Consider the following 7,500-nt stretch of genomic DNA (forward strand, 5'->3'; position numbering starts at 1 on the left):
TTAGATAGTACCATATTGTATACGTATCTTGTGTTTCTTATTTGAACGATAATTTTCCATATTCTTATAATCATGTAACGGTCCCATTGACCCTACTGCCCATTCTCTTTTGTGTTGATTGCCTGTAAATATTTTCCATATTAATAATTTCGTTTACTAGTTTTATCGCTAGTTTAATATTCCTTTCCTGGAATCTTCTTTGTTACCTTTACTTCTAGTCTTACGAATTATCTAGGCCCTGACCAGATAGTTCAGTCCTACAGTGGCTTCTAGAAGTGAGCTGGTTCTTAAGCACTTAGACGTTATACGTAACGTCTCTTCACTAACCAGCCAGCCCGTAACACATTATATATCAAAACTGACATGGATGAAATAGAGGAAACTATTCGGAAAGGTAAAAGTATTAAAGGGACCGAGCGCAGACATGCTGTAGGAAGACAGCAAATGATATGTTTGAAAGATAGAAATGGAGAGACAGAATGGTAAAAAGAGTAGAAGAATTTTACCAAAAACTTTACTCGTCGAATACCGTAGTTGAGTCAGTAAATCCATCTGTAGATGTTAGTAGTGTACCAGAGATTACAAAGGAAGAGGTAGAATTTGCTCTAAAAACATGAAAAGAGGAAAAGCACCTGAGGAAGATGGTACAACGATAGATCTTTTGAAATACGCAGGGAAAGAATTTCATATTAAGTTAGCTCAGTTGTATACCCAGTGTTTAAATCAAGAAACCGTTCCTGAATCCTGGTGCAATAACGCTACAGTGATTTTGCTTCATAAAAAAGGAGACCAGAAGGACCTTAGTAACTACTGACCGATTATCTTGCTATCAAATGCATATATTCTCCAAGATCCTTACAAATAGACTAAGTCGAGTTTTAGATGGAAACCAACCGAGAGAACAGGTAGGCTTTAGAACCGGATATTCGTCTCCAGACCATTTGCAGGCGATGAACCAATTAATCGAGAAAACGACAGAATATAATATACCTTTTTGCTTGGCTTTTGTAGATAACGAGAAGGCCTTTGACTCGGTAGAACAAATAACATTCCTAAACTCGCTACGCAAGCAGGGTACAAACGAACAGATTGTAAGGGTTTTAGAAAAAAAATATGCGAAAGCTACCGCTGTAATTCGACTACATAAAGATACAGAAAAGATCAAGACCGAGAAAGGAGTACGCCAAGGCGATAAGATTTCACCCAATTTATTTATAGCTTGCTTGGAAGAGATTTTCAGAAGGTTGATTTGGGAAAAGAAAGGTTTGAAGATTAATGGAGAATATTTTAACCACCTAAGATTTGCGGATGACATTATTCTTATTTCAGAAAGAGCAGGACACTTGCAAGATATGCTGAATGACCTGAACAAAGAAAGTCTTAAAGTAGGTTTAAAAACGAATATGAGTAAAATCAAAGTAATGTTCAACACGAAAGTTCAAAGAGATTATAATCTATGGTGAGTGTCTTGAAGTTAAGAGTATAATTATTTAGGTCAGATGTTGAAAGTGACCAAAGATTATGACAATGAAATAAAAGACGTATTGCAATTGGTTGGAAAGTGTTTGGTAAGTATAATAAAATCCTGAGAGGTTCTCTACTTTTATGTTTGAAACGTAAAAATTTACAATCAATGCATTCTGCCAGCAACAATATACAGGTGTGAGACTTGGAAACTGACAAAGGCGATGGAAACAAAGCTGAGGACTGCGCAGAGGAGAATGGAGAGATCAGTGATGGGAATAACTCTGAGACCGAAAGAGACCAAGTTGGGTGAGAGAGCAGACTAGAGTGAAAGATATTGTGGAGACGGTAAAAGAGATAAAGTGCAATTGGGCAGGTAAGTTAGTGAGAACGACTGATGAGCGATGGAGCAAGTGTGTTACTGAGTGGGAGCGGCGATATGGGCAGCGTGGAAGAGGGAGACCAGACAGAAGGTGGAGAGATGGGTTTGAGAAGTTTGCAGGAGTGAGGTGCCAGAGATTGACGCGGTCGTGCAAATCATGGAATGCTATGAAAGAGGCCTTTGTTCAGCAGTGGACTCAGGATGGCTGATCTGATTTTATATACAGGACGCAGTTATCCACCCTATCCACTCTTGAAGCAAGCGACGTGGCGTCATTAACAAGCTCTTGGTCAACTCATATGAGCATTCGGCTGTGCTCTCGTAGACTGATCAGCGTAGGAAGTTTAATCGCTCAGAACGGACTACGAGGACAACGTATTGCTTTTGACTGAGCTTGTTCGTTTATTAGAAACAATGCAAAGACAGGCTGTATCAGTTTGCATGAGGCTTTCAAGGAAGTTGGACAATAATTCAAATGCACTCCTATATTTTAGGAGTTTTAGGTTCAAAATCGGAATAACACAAAATGAATAAATCAACAATTAAATAAACCTATGGCTGAATCTTCATAAAACAATAATCAGATTTGTTTCAAATTAAAATTAGGATAGCAGGGGGAGGGGGGCAGGGGCGTAGTCAGAATGAGAGCGATCCAGGGTTCTACGTTGAGTCGTGTACGTGCTGCACACCCAGTGGGAAGCTACTGTACAGGTATGTTCTACCACGACATGAACAGGCCAGAGGCGTCCTCAACCCGAGAAATAACACCCATTTCCTACAGGTAAGTCCTAGGTTCCTAGGTGAGGATCCACGGAATTCAGAGGACATGGTTTTGCAGTGTCGTTGGCAAAACATGCAGAGTGAGAAGGTAACAGTGGGATAACCACAGGTATGGCCCGGACGTTAAGCATGCGCCGAGCGTTTCCCAGTTTAAAGCAACGACTCACACTAGGAGTAGCCTCGTCCCATTTACTGGATATCTGACTTAGACTTCGGCCGTTCTACCCTGTAACCATTACTAACCATCACCTACCACGCACGTGATCCACATGCTTGCAACATAGCGAGACTCCCCTCTTGCTTACCTTGCATTTCCCAGAACATACATCTAACGCAGCACATTTCAAGACAAACAAGATATAGATACCCAATGTCACCAGACTAACCTATTGAAATCCTTTATTATAACTGCCCTATTATATTACCCATAAACTAACATATATATAATATACCTAACAACACCCACCAACTATACGACTAACCCTCATATATAAAACTGACCCCAATGCATAGAATAGCGAGACTAACGCCTTTACTTACAACAACCCACTAACCCCCTATATAACCTATAACACCCATGTCACGAACGCCAGAGCTGGGTAAGTGAAGAGCCTACCGGCCAGACGCCAGAGCTAGGTAGGTCAAGAGCCTACCGGCCAGAGCTAGGTAGGTCAAGAACCTACTGGCCAAAGCTAGGCAGGCCGAGAGGCTGCCAGCCAGTTGTGCCCTAGGTCAAGTCCTGGCACATATTGTAATCCGCCCACAGGGCCCATTTGTACCTTGTAATATTTGTTAACCAGATTGCCTTCATTGTTAATGAATAGAAGAAAACTCCCGTTTTGGAGTTTATCTCGCCCGCATTAAGTCCTCCACAACCACTATCGGTTACAACCCTCAAGGCAGTTTACGTCTTGAAAAAGGACTAATATTTTACAACAAATTACGTAATGCCACAGGAGAAAAAAAATCGAAAGTGCATTTTCGTGCATTATATCTTCAAAGTAACGAAGAAATGTATTTGAACTGTGAACAATAAGGCAGGTACACGGACGAAAGGGAGGGATATTGGGGAGGTGAACTTACCTGTCGCCGTTTTACCTGACCTGAGCTAGGCTAATCTGGTGGAAATTTCTTGATGATTCTGTCAGCAGTTTGTCACACATGTTCATAACTCGTATTTGCATTACAAACATGATTACAATTCCTCTCAGTCATGTGTATTTTGTAGTTCCTACACAATTACTAGGTTTTCTATGAGGAAACTAGTAAAAACACAGACACTAGAATTTGTCTCATGAAAGTAGCGTAAAGACTGTCCAAAAGAATAATGTATTATTTTAATGTAATGTAATGTAAAGATTATGAATTTATTAATTGAGTACGTGTATGCCAAGCTTGGTCAACAAATGTTTTGCAGATACTTAATTTTAAGACATTTTTTTTATCAGATTTAACTCATTTACAGTACATTCTATGACGCATTTTTTAATTATTATTGATTACTCATGGAGTGGAGAAAGAAAATCACTTTAAACGGAAATTAGATCACGTAATGGTTATATTTTGCAACTAGACTAAAGTAAATGTTTATACTGTATTTATAAATATAGAACATACTTATGCGAAGTTTAGCTATATGGTAGAGACCAGTGGTTCTGAATCCTTCACAAATTTTCAATATTTGTGTTGCTCCCCTTCATTTATCAGCCAAATTCTAAGCAAAAAAGGTAGAAAATAATCAAAATAAAATGATGAAGAGAAACCATTTGCTTTATTACAACGTTGACAATCACAATTATCTTCTGTCAGAACAGATCGATGGAAGTTTATTATATTTAAATTCCTCACATTATATAGAAATATATAATTTGTGACAGCAGGCCACAGCCTACCGAAATTCTTGTCATGACTCCTATGTTGAGAACCACATTGAGTAGTGGTGGGCAGCTACCGGTAAAGTTACCGGTTTTATCGGTAACAGCCTTGACGGTAGCTTACCGGCAATAATTCTGCTACCGTTAAGGTTCCGTTAACCGATAAGCTATACCAAACACTCGTGGAGCGGTAAGCACGTCTCGGCTTGGTGGTACTGAGTGACGGTAGTGGTGGGCAGCTACCGGTAGTTACGGGTTTTATCGGTAACAACCTTGACGGTAGCTTACCAGCACAAAATCTGCTACCGTTTAGGCTCTGTTAACCGATAAGCTATCCCATAATACTCAGAGAGCGGTAAGCACGTTTCGGCTTGGTGGTACTGAGTGACAGTACTGACGGCCCAACGTAGGATGAAAATTACCAGGAACGTATTCAACGTGCTAGATCGTCCTGCTCCCTTCTCGGCCCACAGATGCACAGTACGAAATGTACGTATTCGAATATGAAAATTAACAGACGTGCTAGATCGTTTTGTTCGCATCTCGGCCCGCAGAGGTTCAGTGCAAAATGTACGTATTAGATTAGTCAGCCTATGTGATCTAGAAATGAAGAGGTGGTCAAACTACTCGAAAACTTTTCAGTCTGCCTGGCTAAAGGATCCCCTGTTTAAAAAATGGTTAGCGGAAGTGAAAGAGGATGGAAATAAGGCACGTTGTAAAGTTTGTAGAACGGACATGAAAGCTCACAGAACGGGGAGATTGGAGAGACACTGTTTCCACACTTACCAGATCTTCATATTTAACTTTATATTTAATGTTTATTAATATATGCATATTTACATAAATGTACGCAGTTGCTCATGAAAGACACCATCTGCATGTTACAATCTATTTGTACTGTACTTGTATTGGAGTTAATCACAAACAAGTTCACAAATACACTTATCAGACTCGCACGAGTGATGACTGACAAGGATATATATATAAGCTATGGGTTGGGGCAGGGAATACAGTATACCACAACAGATTCACGGAAAGCAGAGACAAGAATACGCGGGCAGAGACGATCAAAGATTCTGGTGGATTAACACTGTGCCCATTGAAGTGGCCTCTACGACGCAAGGTAACGTGTTATTCAAAAATCATATTTTGTTAGTGATACGCATGTAATTATTATTCGCGTAGTCTTAAGTAACTAATATTTGCGAGCCTTACCCTAGATTGGTGGAGGTGGCGCGCGCTGGCGATTCCGGTGGGCATGTATCCAAATGGATACACAGAATAAAAAATTAAAATAAAATATATGCGTGTGTTTTTTGTCCATTTAAATGTACTATAATATAAATATAGGGATCGTAGAGTCCTGCTAATACAAAATTAACGCAATTCCAATATAAAAAATGACAACTATGAACAATTGAAAAAAACTTTGACAGAAATTCAAAGGGTTGAGATTGTGTTCCTGAGCCTAATATAAGAGGAACTTGGTAAAAAAAAAAATTATGAAAATGACCTACATATGTCAATTCATCTCGCACAAAACCTTTAAAACCTCAATTGTACAAAAAAACTTTGTCCTGACTAAATGAAAAATGGGTGATTTTGGAAATGATTTTTTTATGTGTAATGTGTAAAAATGATGCATGTAATTATTTTTCTTTTATGAAATTGTGTTTCTATGTGAAAAATATATTCTTTGTATGAAATTGCACTTACATAGAGACGGAAGTGGAGTGTGAGAGGGAGAGGGGGGGATTGGTGCGTAGGCCTATGCACTGAGGGAGAGGAGGTAATGCTGTGACCTTACACGCACCCCCTCCCTACTCCCCGCCCACGAGAGTTGGAGTAACGACTCGGAGCGCAGGATTTTTATAGTGACGACGTTACAAAACTTGTGACTACACACCATAGTAGGATGAAATTTGTTTAGATTTAAGTCATAAAGGCGACTCGAACTTGGGACGTCACTACTACCTCACGAGTCTTTTACCGGTAAATTACCGGTAATTCCGGTAACGGCATTGTTGTTTACCGGTAATTCCGGTATTGAAATTAGCGGTATTTGCCCAGCACTAACATTGAGTACTCGAATGCATTCGATTTTGATGCGTGTAAACATTACCATGAAATAAAATCTGAATGCAAGGTGCAACTTCTTGCCACAAAATTGTGTTCGTGTAGATCGGCCTTTCATTGGAATAAAATAACAAATATACCTTTGTACAAATACATTTAATTTAATTCAAATTTAATCTAGTTTATGCAAATCTACCTGAAACCAGAAACAAACCCTTCTTATTCGAACCTCTTCGATGGAATCAATGGATTTCGATTTGTCTAATGTCGGACAGTTTGATTCAGCTTTTTGTTAGATCCCTTTGCAATGATGACACTTTTATAGGTTTTGTTTTGGCATATATAATACTACTTTGTTCAGTTTAAGTGTAGGGATTTTCTGCCGCCTATCAGTGTTGGAATCTGAAATTTGAATGCCTTGTCGTCTGCCAGCGATGTATGAGGAAAACAATGATGTCGCATTCCTCTGCCTAATTATGTAACATGTGAAATTGGTGAATCCCGCACAAAATTTATTTTTTCCAAATAATAGATAATAATAACATACAAAAAATTCTAATTACGAATTTGACTAAATTAAAATGAACATATACCACATTATGGAAACGCGAGCACGTTACGGTACAGGTAACTTTCTTCCTCCTCCTCACCTTTTCTATGAAATATTAAATTGTAATTTCCCCGTGCCGTACATGTATGGAAAACATATCGTACCGTATGTATGACCATAATATATCTGTATACATATAATTTTACATTTGTGAACATTTTAGTAGAGTACATGCGTGGATTTGAAACCAAGTTATATCTATGTATCACAGGGGAGAAAAATAATTACATTTATTGTTATGTCTTAACCCTGGTAATGTTTGTTCCATAGTCACGTGCTTGACAGGAAGTGAAAGGGTGGAGACAAGGTCTAAG

Source organism: Oratosquilla oratoria, chromosome 3, assembly GCF_046742065.1.
Source record: "Oratosquilla oratoria isolate Oo_2021 chromosome 3, ASM4674206v1, whole genome shotgun sequence".
Classification (NCBI taxonomy): domain Eukaryota; kingdom Metazoa; phylum Arthropoda; class Malacostraca; order Stomatopoda; family Squillidae; genus Oratosquilla; species Oratosquilla oratoria.